Source organism: Atractosteus spatula, chromosome 11, assembly GCF_055471065.1.
Source record: "Atractosteus spatula isolate fAtrSpa1 chromosome 11, fAtrSpa1.hap1, whole genome shotgun sequence".
NCBI lineage: Eukaryota > Metazoa > Chordata > Actinopteri > Semionotiformes > Lepisosteidae > Atractosteus > Atractosteus spatula.
The window spans coordinates 24422772-24445100 of NC_142716.1; the positions used below are offsets into that span (position 1 = coordinate 24422772).

The 22329-nt window shown below is 34.4% G+C and overlaps 1 pseudogene; it reads left to right on the top strand.

Annotated features, from left to right (window-relative positions):
* The first annotated feature begins 356 nt into the window (after positions 1–356).
* Positions 357–22329, top strand: part of LOC148823721 (uncharacterized) — an 89973-nt pseudogene continuing 68000 nt past the window's right edge.

Genomic DNA, 22329 nt, shown 5'->3' on the forward strand with positions numbered 1-22329 from the left:
AAGAGAGGCCAATCAAGAGGTATGAAGTCAGAATAGGTGTAGAGAGGTGTGAAATAAAAACGCCAATGAATGGAGAAAATTTAGAAGAAAAGTAGTCTGTTGTTAAGAGAAGGGGGAAGGTGTGATCCTAGCTGCAGGATAATTTTGGTTTCTGTAGTCTTTCTGATGTATGAGTTCGGAAAACCATCTTTGAGAACACAGACGGAGAGATTAGAGTGGTCATAGCTGTCAGAGGTGAAATGGGAAACAATGGGTTTGGAGAGATCTTTAATCTTTACAACCCTAACATGCTCTCTGAAGTGGTCTCCGAGTCTCCTTCCTGTTTCTTCAATGTAGATGGCTGGGCAAGCCACTTGACCGCTTCTCTCACTAAACCAGCATTCCGTCTCTTTACAGCTATCTGTTCCAAGACCAAGCTTTCTAACCACCTTCTATTCCTTTACAGATGTCGTCGACATAATATCATCCCTAAAGGATTTCGCCTGAAATTTAATACCTTTTCTTTTGATTCTGATACCACCCAGAGTAACACTCAGAGACTTCTAAAACAATTTTCTAAATAATTAATGCTTTCTACCATTTTCTCCCTCAAAAAACAGATTATCCTTTCCAACAAGAACATCAAGGAAGCTAAGGGATTTCTACGGCAGACAGCTCCACATCATCTTCCCTTTATAACTAACCTCATTAGGTCTCTCAACTCTAAACTCTACCAGTTTCTCACTACAGAGAAGGACAAAAAACTTAGTCATCATCTACAGAAGAAAACCATCAATACCCCAAACACCTTCACCAATCCTAACCTTGTTGTCACTATACCTTCTGACCTTTCCCTTTCACAGGATGAGTGATCCCTCCTCAGCAAAGGCCTCAGTTTAGTACCAGTTCCCAGGAAGCTGGACATCCCCCAGACCAATATCAACCTCAACCGCTTTTACCGCAGGATCTGTCTCAGAGCACATTTTGCTGACAATTTCTCTTCACAGGCAGCTGACAACAATCTGGTTATTGATGTCATTAACAACATTAATCCCAAACAGAACTGTTGGACTCCCCCCTCTGGCCGTTTTCCACCAGTCGATTATTTCATTAACCAATGCATCAATCAAGCTCCCAAGACACTCTCTATACCCAGTAAACACAGGTCCAACCTCACCCAAGGAGAAATTCAGGCTCTCCAGTCTCTCCGCAACAGAGATGATATCGTCATCAAATCAGCGGACAAAGGAGGCGCTGTTGTGGTGTGGCGTAAGGACCTATATATCTTTGAAGCCTCTAGACAACTAACTGACACTTCTGCTACCTCCCTCTCCAACAGGACCCTACCACTGACTACCAAAAGGAAGTGGTATCCACCATCTCCCTTCTTATCAGCAGTAAGAAGCTCCCCCAGGAGGTGAACCGGCTCATCATTGAACATCCTCAGGTATCTCAATTTTACCTCCTCCCCAAAATCCACAGACCGGACACCCCTGGACACCCCATCGTATCAGCATGCAACTCCCCAACTACTTACATCTCGGCCTTTATCGACAGCCTGGCCGAAACGTTGTGTTTTCTTTCTTCTTTTTTTTCAGCATGGAATAAACTTATTATGTATTCTAATTATAATCAACTATAATGAACTATAATATCTTATCTTTATTAACTCTATGAATTTATAGTTCAGGGTCATTTGTTTTTTCCAGTTTTAGCGAACAAAGGACACAGAGCCTTCAAACCACAGACATTTTAAAGATTGTGATTTGTAAACATTTTCACAACTTCTGCATTTTTAGAAACCTTAGTTTGAATAAAGTAGATCCCAGGTGTAAGGGAGTTCATAACACGAGACTTACTATTTAAAAGCTACTGTATGCGAAACACCTGAATATACAAAGCATGCATTACCAGAGTATGCATTATGCTACATTTTTATGCTTTAGTTGGAGCGTTCTGAAGTGTCTGAAAAATGTAAAAAACGTTAAAAAATTAACATAATACTGTACGGCACGATGGGCAACTGATTCTTTTATTTTTTAAAGAAAACCAAAAGTAAGAAACAATGACATGTCCCTGTCTTAACTCGGACATTACATGACTTTAAGAGCTATAAAAATGGGTTTAGTTAAAAAACATTTTTTATGCGTGAAAAAAGGATGATTTTTCTTAGCTTAAAATCTTTGTGCATGCTGTAAGTTTTTTACTTTTTAATTAAACATGTTAAACACTTTAATTTGGTAAACACAAGACGCGTTTTGAACAGAAAAAAAAACATTCTCCACTCTTCCCGTGGTGTGAAGCAGCTAATTGAGCTCCATCAGAAAAGAGGTGGCACCAAGAGAATGAGCAGACATGGAACTTAGCAATACAGAAAGACCATTCTATAGCCTGGAGTGTGTACGGTTTTTAAAATTAATCAAGCAATGTAAAGAATTTATTTTAACTTAAAGTCTTTTAATATTCATTAAACATACAGTAGCTTTCTCACCAGTTTTATTTTTGAAACCATCATTAAAAAAAGCAGGAGCTTATTGTACTTCCTAATGACATTACATGGAAAGATTATACATTTTAATCATTTTTAATTTTTTTTATAAATTTTAGAAAAGTTTAATCTATACAATTAGTTCAATGTTTTATAAACATCTAAATAAGAAAGTCAGGTTTTAGTATAAGCTATTAGTAATCAATAATTAATATTAAAATTTGCACTGTAATAAATTGTTGCACTTCTTCCACATCTTGTAAAAATATTAATTTACAAGACTTTGTGCAAATATATGTTAAATTTAATTATCATAAAATAAGTAAAATGCAAAATTATAAAAGAAAAATAAGAATAAATAGAAATAAATATTTAAAATATTGTACTAACTAAACAATCAACAATTAATAACAATTAATAAAAATATAACTGTTTATAAATGCATTATCTGAAGAAAAGGGTGGCACAGTAGTTACATTAGCATGCTTTTTGTATCTTTTATCAACATAGCACAGTTGGAAATACAACAGTAGCACCAGAAGTCTTAGTGATGTAAAGTTAAATTATCCCGATTACTCAATGCTCAAATTTACAGATCTAGCCATTCAAAATAAGCAAGGGATACTGTGGTAAACTACATTGCATGTATTGCATGATACCGCATTTTTCTGAAACAGGTGAAATACCTTTTAAAAATGCCAAGTGAAGATGGGAAAGCTTGATGTCTCATGTGCAGCATCTGGGCTGTCATCAGAAAATGCCCGGTTTTGAATCCCGATCAATGCTGAGGAACAATCTTTCTTCTAGTTACAGAATTTACGGAGTATACTGTTTAGACTTTTAATAATTTTAAGTGTATTACAGCATGTTAAACATTAAACTGATTAAAAAATAGGTATATTTTAAAAAAGCAAGATTGTTCAGTTGGACAAAAGTACACAACCCTCCACCCTTCAAATAATACATATTTTAATTATGCATAAATATTTTATCCATCAAATACTTTAACTTCGTAACTTACAGTGAGTTGTGGTTTTAACTTGCTTGTTCTAACATTATAAAGGTTATATACTGTACTTCATAAAAGTTATAATATTTTATTCTTTTCTAAGAATACATAGTAAGAACACCACTTGTTGTTATTATAAAATGATACACGTTGTACTGATTTAATACCACTTTAATAATTTAATAATGTTAATTTGGAATCGTGTAACTAAGCAGCTAAAATATCACAAATAGATCATAAGTGTCCTTATAGTGAGTATTGGGCAATGGACTGTAATGTAGCACGCTGCACCCAGTTGGTTCAAAGCCCCATCTGAGAATTACTTTCAGTTTGTTTCTTACATAGCCAAATATATAAAAAATAGTTTACTATTATAGCTTATTGTGAACATGATGTGCCTCTTTCAGGTTTACACCCGAATTGGGAGAATCTATATTTTGTCTTCATCCAAATTTCAGCAGTCAGTAATCAGCCAACAATTTAAATTTAAAACTGTAAACCGTATATTGTACTCTACAGTACTGCACAGTCCGAAGACTTACTCTGGAAGGTTGTTTCTAGCAAAAGTGGCTCTGGTATAAGTGTGTGTATCTGGATGAAATGGTTATAAGTGATGGTTTCATGATTAAGGATTTTTTCATGGAATTCTTTAAGTTAAACAAAGGAGGGAAGAAGGGTTATTTTTACAATTGCCAGTAATCGGACAACAGTTTATCAATATGTTGAAACCGTACCATAGCAGTGAAGACGTGCTACACCTTTACTGAGCCAGTGACTCTGTAAATGTACACTGTCCAGATGCTGACGTGAAATATTTTAGACCAAAGCCCTCACTAATTAAACTCCGAGAGCTGAAACAGAAAGAGAAATCATACAGTAGTTAAATTTAATGGAGTGTGCTCTGTTTCATTAACAAACCTGTGGCATACAGAGATATAGATGTGAGTTATGCCACCCCCATTGCACTTATCTCATAAATCCTGCTAAACTAGAAGTGTTGCAGAAGGTGATAAACTGTTCATTATTTACTGGAGCGTAGTTTAGTTCAAAGAAGGTCGTCCAAGAAGCCCCCTAGATTGTTAATCCTTCCAAATTGCTTTGTCAGTCTGTCTGTGAGGGGAAAGGGGGGGAGTGGGCATCTCCTTGACATCTGACACTCCTCCGTACACTTAAGTGAAAAATTAATAAAAACGCCAATGTAAACGTCTAATTTACAATTGGTTTAATTTGTCATCGCACTTCAAACTTGCATCACAAAGAAAATAAAAATGGTTGTTAAGTTCTCTAAAGCCTTCTCAGTCAAGAACCAAGAATTCATGTAGGGAGCGGTGTCCGCATGAGTAGGCTGCAAAAGATCAACTAAAGAGGGAAGAAAAAGCTTTCAGAGAAGACCTTCTTATTTAGATGTATAAAAATATAATAAATACAATTTTAACAATAATGTAATATTGTTAATAGTGATCAGATTCGTTATTATAGTTTGTTTTGCTGTGTATAGTTATTTAGTTGGGATGCAGTATTTTTTAATTGAACTGAATTAAACCGGTTGAGCTATTTTTTACTTCCACTGTTGACAGTATTCACATTTGCTTCACATTAATATTTTCAATTTATTTATTGAACACATTGTGATATATACAAATAAAATATCAATATATTGTACATAATATTCACTACTTTATTTTTTTGCAAGAAAAACACATGCATTGGGATTCGAACACTGACCTCCTGGTTGATAGGCAAGTTCCTAATCCAACATACGAAACCACCACTTGGTGAGAGTGCTGAAACAGGTTGAAATGTTTTCAACATAATTACGAGTGAATGAGTCAAAGAAGTCGATGCAGATGTTTACAAAGAAAATGGAATATGGTTATACTTTGAGCTATAAAAATATATGATATTTAGATCCTTAAATTAATATCATTATTAATTTCTTTAGATATGTGATTCCATATTATATTCCCTATTAAGCAGATTCTAAACAGTATACGTTTTTTTTTACTATGATAACGAGGACAAGTATTCATAGAAAAGGTTAAAACATTATAGCTTTTTATAAAGAATATAAGCTTAATATCGTCAGAATGAGCATGTCAAAACTTTTCCATAATAACCATAGTAAGTGACCGAGTGAAAGACTTTGATGCATAAAATGTTTATAAAGAAAGTGGGATGCTGTTGTGTATTTTTTATTGAAACTACCACTACCAGCCATATACAGTTTGTATAATATATTTATATTTCTAAATTAATATCATTTATGACGTTCAGAGACATTGTGCTCCTGTTATATGCTCAGCTACCAAACTTTCCTTTTAGTTGTAAATTTCCATATTAATATATCATATTAAGTGGATTTAAACATACACAGGAGAGAGATTAAAAGAAGCAATCATTTCACTAACAACTAATGCACCACAAGTGCCGCCTGTCAGTCATTTTGGCCAGCCAGTAATGTACAGTGGTAGGCTGTAGATGTTTTCCCGTGGTACAGGGTTTTACCATGCATTTTGAATATGTGTGTCTTTACATTAAGGCACCATATAGATTATCTCAATGTGAATGTAAGCCTGAAAGAAACACATTGGTTCACATCAAGCCACAGCAGAATAATAAAATATTTTTCATATATTGATCTGAGTAATGTTGTTTTTGTACAATAGCCCTGCTCTCTTTTTAATTAATTTAATATTTAAAATACTGTAATATATAGTTTAAAAATTAATAAAAGTCCACATACAACTAAAATTCTATAATTGGAAAAAGATTGTCTCTCAGCACTGACCAGGATTCAAAACCAGGCATTTTCTGGAGACAGCCAAAATGCTTCTACATGCCATGTGAATCTTTCACTGCTCCACCTGGCAATTTTACAAAGTAGTCCAGTCTAAGAATTTTTTAAAACATTTTTAAAAAACGTGCAGTAACCCTCACCGCGCACACCGCAATGTACTGCATTATGCACCATGCATTCTGAATGGCTGGATCTGTACACTGCTCAAAACATTTTAATGTTTCCTCAATTTCCCTTCTGCATCAATAAAGTCTTATCTATCTTAATGTTGTTTTAATGACTGCTTGCAAAACAGTGGTGCAAAAAATTGCATGTAAATGATGGTAGTCCACAAGAACAACACTAATACTGTAGTCGATAGATAGTTCCCGTTCCATTTTAAATAGACCTCTTAAAATTTAAAAACTTAATAATTTCAAAATCAATAAATGGCACTCAGAAAAGACGTACAGTATACCTGTTGTTATATAGTGGATTTGCAGTTGTTCTATATTTCAGCAACACAAAAAAATCAATTTATGCTTATATCACATTAATTTGACTTATTTACATATTTACACAAATTCACACAGCAAATGGCAAGAAATGTGTCATGTGAAGGGAGAAAACAGTATAACCCTGTTGGTGGCGAAGTGTTAGCAGTAGTATCTCGTAACGCAATATTATCTTATTTAAACGTACAAATTTTTACATTTCATTGCATGTAGCATGGGATTATAATGCCATGTGTAGCAGAGATTAAGAAGAGTGTAGAAGAGATTAAGAAGCCATAAATGCAGCAACATTCAAATAAAGTGTTACCAAAAGTCTTATGTAGGAGATAACTCCAAATAAGTTTAGTATATGATCTACGAAGGACATAAAAAGTCCTACATATGAGTTTTCTAAAATATTTTTCTTCCTTGTATCATCAGGACTCTGTCATAGTTTAAGGACTACAAACTAAAATATAAAACAAAAATCTTTTGATGAGCAACACTAGACAACTCTACTATGGAAGCCCGTTTCCGCCAGGGAGTCAAAATTAAACGCGCTATGGTATCTCGCAATTGCGACATTGTATCGCAGAAGTTTATATCTCACAATTGTGACTTAAAATCTCAGAATTATGACTTCATTTCTCGTATTTATGACTTTATATCTCACAATTTTTACATCACTTCCAGCGCCAGCAATGAATGTAGCCGGGCCTGGTTGCTCATCTGGCAAAAGAAGCTTACCGTGGTGTTATACCTTCTTGTGTCTCCTTTTGGAATGCTATGTTTAGGAATATAAATGGAAAAATAGTTTGGACAATTGCGGGTAGATATTTTCTTACAAATAAAGTTAAAGAAATTTCATTTAAGATTGTTCATAGATTTTATCCTGTTAAATTGACACTTTCTAGATTTAAACACGAACAAGATGACTTATGTGTAGTTTGTAATAATGAGAAGGAATCTTTCTTACATTTGTTTTTTAATCTGATTTGGATAAAGAATATGTTATTATTATTAATCTGTTAATTATTTTGGCAAAATACTTCATCTACAAAAGTAAATGGTATAATACTGCTCCCTCTATTAAAGTACAATTCCTTTTTTACTTAAATTCTATTAGATATTTAAAGAATCAAAAGGCAAGACATACAATGGAAAAATGTAAAAAGTATCATTTTCAGCTTTTTTAGAATTGTGAATTCCTCTGGATGTGAAGTGTCTATTTCTGTATGTTTTTTTCATATTCTGTCTCCTTTTTTTTATTTCTGGTGTTTTAATAAAAAATTTTTTAAAAAGCCTACCATCCACTATTCTATCCGGGTACTATGGAAGCCTCCCTGGCGGAAATGGGATTCCATAAAATTTAGTGCAATTAATTTGATTTTCATCAGGGCACTTGACAAGACAAGTCTTCAGGCCTATAGATCCTGTACGATTTATTAATATAGTGTAATGGAATGGCTGACATAAAGGTTGTACGATCTGGTTGCAGTGCGGTGACGGCACCGCCCTCCCCTGCGCAAAACAGGGATGTTGGCCGACGGGGCTAAAGAAGGTCTTGTTTAGCTCAGCTGGTAAGACCTGGGTTCGAGCCCATGCAGTGAGGGACGAACTAGGGTGGGAGCGGCGAGGGCACAAGCCCTAGAACCTGAATCCGTTACAACAAATAAGGACAGACAATGAAATGTGGGCATCAAAGTCGCAATTGTGAGATATGAAATTGTAATTCTGAGATGTTAAGTCGCAATTGCGAGATATAAACTCGTAATTATGAGAAATAAAGTCGGAATTCTGAGATTTTAAGTAGCAATTGCAAGATATAAACTCGTAATTCTGAGATACAATGTTGCAATTGCAAGATACTATAGCGCTATTTTTTTTACTCCCTGGCGGAAACGGGCTTCCATACTCTACAGATATAATGAACACACAATACTCAAATCAGCCAGATAAACATTCCAATAAAAAAGAAAAAAAATAGGATCAGCAAACAGGAGTATCCTAATTCATCCACACACATTGCTGTTTCTATTCATTTCAAAATACTGTATACTGAAAAAAAACTTACATAACTAACATAGCTCCCAACTGGCTGTACTTGTGTCCTGTGCCACTAAAACAGTTTGTCAAGAAAGCTCTGCCACATTATTTCTAATTTCCAAGTTAAATTGATAAAATAAATCATAAAATGTAAAGCTAGATGGTACAGACTTTCCACTGTCCACAAAATCTAAACCTCCCAGAACTTCACAGTTCTGCTTCCTTGGGTACTGCAAGTCCCGCCAAGCCCTGGTGTATTTATCTAACGTATGTTTGTTCAGTCATATATTGTTTATTGTATTTAATTTGGACCTTGCAAGTGGTCATTTTGTACCTTATGTTTTTATTTTCAGTTATATTATATTTATATTAATCAATTAATATTTTCAATGAAGTTTGTAAACATTTTATTTTGGCTAAAAAATGTATAACAAAATTAAAGATGATTAAAATCTGTAATCTTTCCATGTGTAATATCATTAGAAAATACAATAAGTTCCTGCTTTGTCTAACGGTGGTATCAAAAAACAAACCTGTCCTTAATGATAATTAAGGGACTTAGAAGTCAAAGAAAATGATTTACTAAATCTCTTGGTGCCGTCTCCCCATCTGACACAGCTGTTTTCAGAGCCTCTGATTGGGGAAAAAAGACCTGATCTTTTTCTTGATCTGTTCTACATACCAGGAAGACAAGAGAATGTGATTTTTTCTATTCGAAACGTGTTGTTTTTATGAAATTCGTGTATTTTAAACGTTTAATTAAGAAGTTTTATAAATACCAATACCAGCAATATACAGTTTACATGATATGTTTATGTTCCTAAATTAATATCGTGTATGAGCATGTGAAAGGCATGGTGAATCAGAGATTCTCAAAACTTACTTTGTATGATTGGAAACAAATACGTGATCGGAATCAAGGGAATCAGTGCGAATTTTAATACTAATTAAATGACCACGGGCACTCTCCACCCCCTCTACTCTAGTAGAATAGGCTAACCTTCGGTGGATGTTTTGAGTTTTGTTCACATATCTCCCCTTTTTATAAAACGACATGGTTGAAAACTGTTCCAGAGGCACTGTTTCATCAGTGAAAAGTACATCATGAAATGTCTCACCCTGTTCAATCCATTAGAAAAAAGAAAAGGAGCATAAAGCGTCTGATGGTCATAAACGATATTAATTTAGGAACAGCATCAGAGATATTATTTTAACTGCACTGCATCGGAGAGAATACCATAGCACGTTTTTTTTTTACTCTCTGGTGGAAACGGGCTTCCATAAGAATCAGTATAGCTTCTGGGAAATACATTTTTCCTGCATTAAAGTTTAACTCATTCAGAACTAATTTTTTATTTCTTTTTTAAGCCATTTTTTGACCATGCTCAAATATTCTTTTGTATTCTTTTGCTCATATCTTCAGAAGGGAAACACAGAAAGCCTTCAAACCAAATGCATTTTAAAGACATGACGAAAATGTTCACAGCTTGCACATAAAACTATCAGTAAACTAATTCTCTTTTTTTAAACTTCCGGTTTTTCATCGATGTGTAATTAAGCACTAGCTGGAATCCGAGGGGATTGCTGTATACACATGTTCACAACGCGAGAAATATGGCTCAATATGTGAAAAACCTGTATATCACCATAGGAAGCATAACAGCGTGGCCTCCAATTACCGAGACTAGCACAGGAATAAAGCTTTGTTTGATTTCTGAAACCCTTTCTTTATGTCCTGTTTTCATTCAGGTAAGGGTCAACTATATACACAATACTGCTGAAAGCAGGAAAATTCCTATACTTTACTCAGCAGCGTCTTAAAAACAGCACTCACGGTGTTCAAACCAATTTTTTTAACACCGAAGACTAACACAGCTTCGCGTTGTGAATCTGTTTTTCTAAGAAAATGTGTCCGTGGGGGAAGGTGGAGTGTGTGTCTTTCATTGGAAGACTTAATGCAGGGCTTTACACCCTGCGGTACCGTTGTGTACATACAGTACGAACATGTGATATTTAGAAATATAAAAAATGTCAATATACTGTAGTGTCCATAATATTTGCTATTTTAGTTTTTCAAATAAATGTTTATTTGTTAAAAGAAAACTCATAGTGATGTAAGAAAAGAAAAGATGTATGATGATGCAGAGACCTGCTTGAATTCTATGTATTTCATCTGTTTTTGTTACATAAAATGGTTTGGTTTCAAGAAATATGATTTGAGACTAAGAAAAAAAAACAGATTAAATGAATCTACTGTTTCAGTAATAACTAACACAAAACAAGTACCATCTACTGATCTACGTTGAGGAGTGAATGGCTGAAAGCAGCATGCTGAAAGGAATTTTAGTATACTGCAGTGTGCTTTCTACTTGCATTTTGATATGCATCCTAGATGGCTGCATTTGTAGGTGGTGCTGTCCTTTGAAACATTAAACCAAGGTGTAAAATAATTGGTCATTACAGAACCCAAAGCATGGCTTGTAAGAGTAGGGGTGTTAACCCTATCATTATCTTAGCTAAATTAAACTCTGGGCTTCTACGGACTAGCCTCCAAAAATTACCTACTTTAATTCCCCAATTTTTTACTTTTCCACCCACGATGCTGTGAAGAACTACTGCGGGTGCATAATGAATTATGCATGTCACCTGAGTACATGCTGGACTTCAGAAGTAGTTGAAATGGGTCCTCTCCTATATGTGAAGAATGTTAGGGTAAAATAAAATACAATACATTGCAAACAATTTTTACATTATTTTACTTATTATTTTAAGTGCTAACAGCATACAAAATTAATGATCTGATCATCTAAGAAACTTAAGTGCTGACTATTCAAATAAACTTATAGTTTAGTACTCTTGAATTCATTATTTAGGAATAGACCACTCACAGGAATAGAACAAGTGGTTTGCTTTTGGCTTTGTATCACAATTAACTCCCAATCCACCATGCTAGGAGGTTAAGGACGGTAATTTATCAGCATCACTGAAGCTTTTCATCTCTGCTGACTATAGTTCAGATGTTACTTAGCTCAATTCTAAATTTTTATTCCTATTTCAACCTCTGTGGGCATTCATCCACACCCTGAAACCATTGAAAATATGATTTTTTGAGGTCTGATTAACAGGGAATAGTTTAGGTCAAGGTGTACTGCAGAGTTATCACAGGAATCCTCAACCCTTTTGCTGGCACTTCGCCAGATAGTAGTCAATAGTGTTTTTCCAGACTTATAAAAAAAACTAAATCTGTGAAGAAAAGAAGAAAAGGACATTGAGTAATGGTGTAATTGTTAGCATTGTTGCCTTATAATGCTGGGGATCTAGGGTGCTATCTTTATGTACATTCTGTGTTTGCGTGGGCTTCCTCCAGGTGCTCCAGTTTCCTTCTATAGTCCAAAGATATAGTGGTAGATTAATAGGTTTCTGGGAAAATGGCTCTGTTGTGAGTGTGTGCGTATTTGTGTCTTTATATGATCTGCATTACTTAGGGATAAACTTGATATTTTTTTATTTTTACAATAGAATATTTAACAAACTAAACTTAACACAACTATTGCTCCCAGTACTCATTTTAAATCAATCTTTTGTACAAAAAACATCAGCATAAATAAAAATTATATATATTGTATATATCTGCAAGCAGCAAGTAAAAGTTATGTTTTGTAAAGCAATAAGAGTTCTTATTTTATTGCATAACACCCAAGGCCCTACCTGCATATATTATGGAATTATATTAATTTTTATTTGACCAAAATGACAGACCAAAGGTCTTATACAGCAGTCAAATCATGTGACTAATCAGCCTTTTTCAGATGTGGTCTATAATTCCCAATGGCTAATATTCCTCTGTGGTTTTTCATGAGCCTACATCATTCTGTTATAGCCATAAATCACAACATATGCGCAAATAGAAATATATGTAAGGTGCATTGAATTACAAATGTGTGTAGACAGTTTTCACATTTTGTTGTTTTAAAGCTTGCAATCATGACACTTTGAAGGAATTAATATATACACAACCTACTTCACAATTTCAAAGCAGAAAAACAGAAACAAAAAATCTGAAAATGTCATGATTGTTGCATGTGTTGCATGCATGTGTATTCAAACATATTGCTTTGGCAATCCTAAATTAGGTGCCTTAACAAGCAACACAGTTTGTTGAGTAGCCTTAGTCTATGTAATATTAGTGGTATACCTGATTTAAGAATAAAAACATCAAGCTCTGTAAGGTCCCTCAGTTAGATGAATTTCAAAATTCAACCATGGAGGTTTCAAAGTCCTTCAGGGATAAAGTTGTATTAAGGCACAGATCAGGAGGAGGATATAAAAACATTTTAAAAACCCTTAATCTCTATTTGAGCAGGGTGGGAAGTCGATCATTAAGAAGTGTAAGGTACCCAGGCAAGTGTCTAGACCAGGCTGTCCCTGCAAACTGAGCGAGGAAGAAACTGGTTAAGGAAGCCAATGAGTTAGAGTTTGGTAGCTGAAATGGGAGACATTGTCCATGGAACAATATGCTGGTCACTCCACAGAGGCTTGTATGGAACTGTAAAAAAACATTAAATTCTACATAGGGTTTGTAACGCCTAATGATACCAATGAGATGAGCAGAGACTTTACATAGATTTTAAAATGTACTTGACGAATTCTAGAGGAAAACCTGCTTAAGACCTAATTGTGGTCTAAAAAAGGTGAACAAAAATTCACCTTTCAGAAGAACAATGACCAAAGTACACTGGAGTGGCTTATGAATATTTCTTTTTCTCTTTAGATTGTTAACATATACTGCAATTGATCTTACCCTTAGAAGTCTTCAGTTTAAGCATTTAGGGTTTAAATAAAAGTATTAAGTTTAGAAAAATGTGTATACTTAATTTTGTAAATGTAAATTTATTTTTTAAAGTAGCAGTTTGTTAAAATAATGATGGCCAAGCGTTTTGAAAAATAAGTTCTGAAAAATCTAAAATTGTTTCCAAACCATGTGACCATTCATTTGTGCTGAACAAATCTGAACACATTGTTACATGAAGTAATAATGTGTACAAAGTTTGAGATCTGTACTGTCACTGGTGTAGAAAGATGTTTATAAATTCTCTAAAAAAATCGTGAAAACTCAAGTATGGAGCTATAGATTATGACCAAACCTATCGCATAGCTTGTTAGCCATTTCCACACTCACACTCCATGACAGTCTGGCACATTGTATCATCATATACAAATATTATACCTATATTAATTGTCAGATGAAGCAGAGTTCTAGTTCTGACTTTACTTCAGTTTCAAACCTCTGTTTGTATCGTGAATCACTCTCTGATAAGAGCCACTTCCACTGCTGTCTAAGACATTAATAAAATAAAGTACAAAATAGAGTGTAAATTCTGGACAGCTTTACAAATATACTGCTGCAAGAATCAAAGGAACTGTGTTCTTTGGAAAAGGCATGTTAGGCAGAATGAGTTACATTTTCAGGAAGTCTTGTACACATTTCAAACTGTCACAGTTCTATGAAGCCCTGGAGGCAGACTCTATCGTCCATCTTCACCTTTTTGTCCAAAGAAAGGTGGTTGTCATACTGAAGTGATGTATCTTTTTCTAAGGCTAAACACATTCAGAGTTTTTTCTCCACCATATGTTTTGCTTTTTCAAACTGAATATAAATAGAACTAAAATATGTAAACATGTTTAAGTGAAATAAATGCCCACGCCTGTAGTCTCTTGGTTGATTTGTACCAATAAAGCTGAACAATTAATTTTAGAAAACAAGAAGCAACTTTTTCTCTAGAGGAAAAGCTTTAGAAATTATTTTACTTATATGACAGAACCATGGTTCTTTAGGAGCTAGATTTTTGTTTTTGCCAAATATTTAATATGCATGATTGTCCATGACTGCTGTGATTCAACTTAAATTAACAACTTTATTTAAACTTAACTCAGCTTAAACCTTATGAAAGATGTATGCCATAAACTTTACTCATTGTCCTGACTACACATTTTAAAACAATTTTTGTAATAATCTGTTCATATTGGAAAAACTAACAGTGTCACACACTCATATTTTTTATAGCAGGATAACACATTACCATAAAGACCTCTAGAACTTGAAAAATAATATCAACAGAGTATAGTGGTATACTCTGAAGCCATATCACGCTACAATGCACGACTGACAACCCACTGAAGCTAAGAAGGTTTGAGCCTTGTCAGTACCTTGATGGGAGACTTCCGGCTGCTGCTGGAAGTGGTATTAGAGGGGCCAGTAGGGGGTTCTCAGCCTGTGGTTTATGTGGGTCTTAATGCCCTAGTAAAATAATGGAAACACTATACAGTAAAAAGGCACCATCCTTTCCGATGAGATGTAAAACCAAAGTCCTGACCTGTCCTTGTGGACTGCACTACATAGATAATCTTAATAGAAGAAAATTCAAAGGAACTGCACTATTGTGCAGCAATTTCAACATTCCCACCTCTGGGTTTAAATTTGAAGATTGATTAAACATCTGTTTATGCCCCTTTTCCAAACAAATTGCGTCTGATAATTGGTATTCATCTCATATTACTGGGTTTATCAGTAAACAATGTAGACTGATTCAATTCTGCACACAATGTTAAGTGTTTATTTTATACTTATATGTATTTACATTTTTAAATGATGAACGTTCCATAAGCAAATTCTTAGAAATGCCAATTGTGGTTTACTAATTCATTTATGTTTTTATGCTTACTTGAATGTTTTAGCATGTTGTTAATTAGTAGGTTGTTGCCATGCCTGTGTCATCTGAACTTTAAAAAAAAAGGTGAGAGAATATCTGCTTTCGCTGATGATGAAGATCAGTTGTTTCAGCCATAATATCAGACATTTTCTATGATATTTTAGTGATTTAAACAAAGTTTTGTAATTGGGGTGAAGGTTGTTTTCTTTTCCTGTTACGCTAATTATTAGAAATTAACAGCTGCATACATACATTTTAACTGCCACAGTTTTAAACACAAGAGATGGAGCATTTTCCAGGGGTGACAAAATCATATAAATAATACAGAACTGGGTCCTTGATGTCAAGAAGAATGTATTTTAAATGAACAATAATTTTACTACTAATTATTATTATTCCTTCCTTCTGGGTACTGTCTCAGATTTTCAGTGTTGAACAACATTCTGTTAAAAACTGCTAGATTTTCAAAAACATTTTCCCTCAGACAAAATGTATGTACTATCTTGCTCTAGGATCCAGAGGGAAGATTAATTAATCTTTTAAATGGGAATATATCAAAGACCAGAAATTAAATTGGTCTGCTCTCTTCAGCATACATTATATGTATTTATAGTTTTAAAAAGATAGGAAACAAAACAAAACAAGAACTTCTAAGAAAGGCATATTTTTATTCATTTTATTTAATAAAAGTACTAAATGGAAGACGTGAAGTTGTCTTCACAGGAAATTTATATCTTAAAGTAGAAAAGGCTTTTTGTTATAAATTAGTAAAATTTCTGGAGAGGCTGAATACAATTAACACTAAACAGAAGCTAATACAACTTTGCTTGATTTAATGCCATTAAATGTAACAACAGTCTGTCATACTGTTTCTCCTTCACTTTACCTTTGATGTCCATATTAAGACAGAGCTCATTAGATCTTTATCCATTCTTGATCTGTTATTCCCAAATGTCACCAAACAGGTTAGCATCAGGACTGCTTTGAATCAATATCTGTTAATTGTTCCTTCAGAACAGAAAAAAATAAGCTTAAGATCAATTAAAGAATGCATTTCTCAGCTAATGTAAATTAAAACATTCAATTAAAAAGGGTCACATTCATAAAGTACATCATAATTACATAACTAATTCTAGTAAATACTTCCACAGATTCAAAGGTTAAGACATTGCTATCTTATATTTTTGACTGTTTAATTGTAACATCAGGCATGTCTATTAAAATTTCCAAAGATTTATAGAACATTTGTTACTGTGTTTTGCTTGAAAGTCTGAGATTCCAATAGCATTGTAGCTTTGTATTATATTGGCTGATGACAGCAGACCACAGATCCTACATATATGAGGTTGACTACAATTACTTGTCTACCATCATTTAATTGGGGGTTTCAAGACAGCTTGATATCCCACAAAAATTGCTTTAAGCCAAAAGACAGCAAACGCAGCAAATCATCCCTTATTGTTGCTGCTCAGCAGTTCTCATGCCAGAATGCATTATTACTAATGACTCCTAAACTACTCATCAATTTTCATCTGGCCATCTGTTCAGTGCCCTTTACCATTATAGTTTCATGTAAAAATCATTACTTCTTTTAGATATACTGTACCATAAGTCAATATCGTTGATTAGGAGGTGTGTTTTTCTATCCTCCTTTAGTGTGCAGTCTCACCTGCTGCTGCTTTGTCCCCTATACAAAGAGCTTTTGACAAATTGGAGAACAAGTTATTTTCTTTTGGAGTTTCGTTTTCCAATAATGCACCAACAGAACATTTTCTGTCACATGAAGAATTAGATTTTTTTAAATGGTACATCTGATCTTTGTGTGCCCATGTGAACAATAGTATCAGCAACAACAGCAACAAAAAATTGAATTGCTTGTAAAAGCAGACACTTTTACATTGTTTATAGTGTGAGTCTCACATCTGCTAATTGATTCTTGTTTGAGCAGGCAATAATATCAAATGTTTTTTTAAAGCCAACCCCTGAATTTTCTTTAGCCATGGTTTTCTAATGATAAAAAAGACCTTCAACCAGCCCTAATTAAAAGCAGAGTTCATTGAAAGTTTTATCGCTTAGAACCTCTAGGGTGTCTAATTGGAGTTTTGTGTTTTATGACTGGAAATGAAAACCATTTTCCCATTTTCAGGCAAGGTGAAGAAAAATTAATAATTCATTCAATTATGTTCTTTATTCTGATGTGGAATGATCCTAATCTAAAATATTATTAATGTACTAAATTATTAAAAATAAATTACAAGGCAAACACTTAAAACTCAACTGAAATCCTTGGGGCAAATTCTATGCTGGCGTTCTTAATAATCTTCCTGGAATGAAGATGCCCCAACCAGCTAGTGCATATAAGAACTATAGAGAAAAAAACAATATGACTTTATTTTAATTTTAATTTTATAAACATTTTTTAATTTTTTTATTGCAATTATTTTTAACAATAGAAATTATTGTATTATTTATTATGTTTTTGAATGTTGTTCAAAATCTTATGTTTCATGAATGTTAAAACTATAACTACACTGTACAGAAAAGTTCCATGTGGCTTAAAACAAATTAAATAATGCCTCTGTTAGTCATCATTAGAAAATCAACAACTTGACATTGCACTGGAGGCTAAAAAAATAAACCGCCTTCTTCAGAAGAAACTGAATTGAATACACACATTGCATATGCTTGGCAAAAAAGAAGCTGTAAACAGTTCCAGACATGACATGTACTTAGATTGTCAAATTGTACAGAAATAAGAACAGAATCCCATAAAGAATTTAAAGAAGAACAGTGCTCAGTTCATTCAATGTCAAAATGGCAATGCATAATATAGCACATGAACCATAATCAGAACTGCTTTTTACACAAACACACTCGTTCACATAGATGTGTGTATGTTAGTGTTAGTAGGTTTACTTTTAATTTGTGTTCTGTTACACAATCCAAAACAAATTGTGCTGTATGTAATTTCTTTTAAAAACAGTTACTTCAAGTGAGAAATAGTAATATCTTACAAATTTATCTTATAATTGATTGATATTTAAACACATGAAAATAAAGCATGCTTTTTTTCGGGTTAGATTTGAAAGACGATTCTGCAGTGACAGAGATATGTAGATTTTACTTCAAAAGAAAAAAGGTATTTTTGGAAACATTTATAATTTAACACAAGCATCTTTTCTATTTCATGTCCCTGAAACATTGATAAAGCAACCCGATCAAGCTTCATGTTTAATCTGTAACACATATGTACTGTAGTTGAAAGTTTATTTTATTAAATAAGGGTCTGAAAAAGTAAAGTTGATTCATAAATATAAATTAGTGACAAGGTATTATTCACTGGACTGTGACATTTTTCTACTTGTTTTACAACATATATTTCAAGATGCAATGGTAGATGCTTTTTGATGACACAGCTGCACCATCTGTTGGAACTAGTTATTGCTTGTAAATATTCAATCTCATTGACCATCTTTCAAGGATTCAAATAGACAATATTGCATGGGATAAGATGCTAACTACAGGATGGATGTGACACAGGTTCAAAATACGTTTTACTTCAAAGTGTCAGCTGTCAACCAAGCACTGCAGTGTCTGGTATTTTCTTGATCCAAATAATCTTGAGTCCACAATCTGCAATCTTTTCTCTCCAACAACCAGCTACAGGCTATTCAGTAGGTGACAGTATACTATGTTGGTGATTTTTACTCCATGCATCATGAGGTGGAGAAAAATTGGTTCCTGGGGCTCCAGTAACACTTAGAACCCTCTACCAAATCCTTGCTAAGGATTTTACTCCATTGTATTTTTGTGATTGTAAACTTTGCAAGTCCAGTGTTTTTTCTTTGCAATTAATATCAACAGTACAGTAATGTTTAATCATTTGTTAAATACTGATATTGAAATCAGGATGGATGCCCAGTGATGAAATGGTAAAAGAAAGCAGAAGAGAAATCCACACAGACTGGGATTGTAGACTATGAGAGAAAGAGGAGAAAAGAAAGGGTACAGGTGTAAGCCATTATCACTGAGATACCATCAGGTCAATTGCTCCCCATAATGTATAGAGAGGTAGAGGTAGAATTTGAAGACATGCCTGTTCAAGTTGGCATAATAAAGAAGAAATTGAAGAAATTGTGTAGTATTGCACAGTGAGGGCTGTATCTGACAAGAGCATAGTGTCATGAGAAAATTAAATATTTTTTTTCTACATGTGTATTTTACTCTTCTTTCACATTCCCTTCAAGACCAGCAGGAGGAGCAAGTGCTGGAAAATGGGCAGGGCAAATGGTGGCCATGGGGACACAGCTGTACTGAAGCTCCATGGAGGCATAAGGTAAGCAGGAATGAGACAAGGAAGAAAGGGTAGCATGGTGACATATATTCAACTTGTTTTCAAGGTGTTAGGATGTTGAATTGGAATGGCCAGTTTGGAAAAGAGATGCACTTGTAAAGAGATGCAGGGCTGATTTGACTGCTAGAAAAGTTGAAATCAGACACGTGTAGATGCATAAGGATAGGTGGAGGACAATATGGTAAAACCAATCACTGGGAGATATGCAAGATTTTTTTACTTTAGATTTAGCAAATTGTACTTTAAATGAATAGGCCTGGTTTACAGAGACTGTAGAAAACTGGAGTTTGTTTTCTTTTGAGCTGGTTGAAGAAAAAGAGAATAGCAAAATGAGCTCTGTTCCTGTTTCAAATGTGAAATTAAAACGTGCTTGAAGGAAATGTAAGAGGGGAGCTTGGCTTTCAACATATTTATGTATAGGAGAGTGGAAGTGGATTCGATTTTGCCTTCCTTCTGAGTATTTAAAAATATTGTTTACAGGGAAGATTTAAATACTCACCAAATGCTAGTGGTTCTAAAACTAATTTATTACATTTTAATGTCTCTCAGTATATATTCTAAGACTGAAATTTTAATTATTTCCTACTTTGTCTGTAAAAAGAAAATAATGAGTCAACATAAAAACTTTAATCATAGATTTTCAGTCTAAGCATTTCCCACTTATGCTTATAATTTATGTTTTTGCTACAATGCATTTTGTTATAATTTACAATTTTATGCTACAATTGTCTTCATACAGTATGTATATTACTGGAACCAAGTTTTGGGCCCAATAGTAACAGGGCAGCAGAACAGTGTATACTGCCTAAATACGCACAAAGATATTAGGATTGGTATCAGCTGTGTGCAGTCAATTTCTCCATAGAAGGTTCAGGGAGTGAGTAGTCCTGGTTGAGTTGGAAACGACTTGACCAGGGGAGTCAGACTCTCACTACCAGCTGTGGCAGCAAATAGGTCCTCACTGTCAGGTGTGGCAATGAGAAGCTGGGTCACATGAGGAGACACAGAGAAGTTGAAAGATCTACACCATGGAAAGGGGGCAGTTTTACCAGCAATCCTAGGGGGGACTGGAGGATTTTATAGACAGCCTGTTCTACTGGTGAGCGACAGAAAAGGGCTGTGTGAAGAAAGCGGTGAGAGAGCTATGTTATGTCCAGTTTGAATGAGGACATGTGTGCGATGTCTAGTTTGAGTGTGTTGGTTTATCACCCTCAGTTGTTGTTATGTCAACTCGCCAGTAAGAACAAGACAGGCAGACCAAATGGCATCAGCTGTGATGGGGTCTGTGTATAGACAAAAATGCATAGATAAAAGGGAAGCACACTGGCATATTGTTCAATTTCTTGGGTGCTATTGGCATGGGGTTTGTATGTTCTCCCTGTTTGTGTGGGTTTCCTCTGGTTTCTATATATACTGGGAAGTTAGGTTTCTGAGAAAATTGGCCCTGGTATGAGTGTGTGTGTCTATGTGTGCGTTGAGATGAACTGGTGTCCCATCCACATATATCCTGCCTTGCACCTGTTGCTAAAATGGATGGATGTGTATTTAAGCAATAAGGCATTAGAGGCCATGCTATATCATGGATGTAGTCACAGTTAAAAGGTGTTGTTAGGCCCGACGTGATGCTTGACTATATCCACTATATAGCACAGGCCTCGAGTGCCTTATTGCTTTTATAAAACGGTCCGCAAATATGTGATTGCTGTAAAGTATGAATTTTAATTTAAAACGCAGAAAACGCAGAAAAACGCAGAAAAACAGTCACAAGTAACATTAACTAGCAAAGAGAGGACATTAGTTAGCCAATATGATAAAGGAATAAATTACTTGTTTTTTGTTTATTTCTTCAGCAAATTTATTAGAAAATTTCCATTTATCATACAAGCATTGAAAAACTGTCAAATCCTTAGTTTGTCAGGAATTTTCTTTTTCGCTGCAGGAGTGGTCCCACTGGTCCAGGATATCACTCCAGTGCTCTGTCATTAAAATTGGGTTTCCAATAACACCATAGTGAACTCTCGTTTTTATGTCCACTATAACAGACATAATCTCCCTTGCTTTTAACCAAGCGTTTCATAATTTCTAAGAATGAAAATGATTTAAACTATGCAACATTTATCATTCAACATGAGCACAAAATATCACAAGGATCCTCAAGAGCGCAACAAAGACAGCAGAAGATACATGTATTAGATACCCAAGAATCCAAGCTTTTTAATATATGCTTTCTTATCTACGCTAAGAAGTAGTCTTTAAGAGCCTATGCGATTGATTTGATGGACCGTCATTTTTCAGTAAGCGCATTCATATTTCTTTATCACACAGTAAAAAGTCTAAATTCCGGGGTGTTCATATATTAGAGAATATAGCATGGCTTCGAAAGTGTGTCAGCCAATCAGATTCTAGGACCGGAACTATCTGTTTTATAATTAAAATCAATCAATGGCTAGGCATGTAAAAGATGTGAACATTG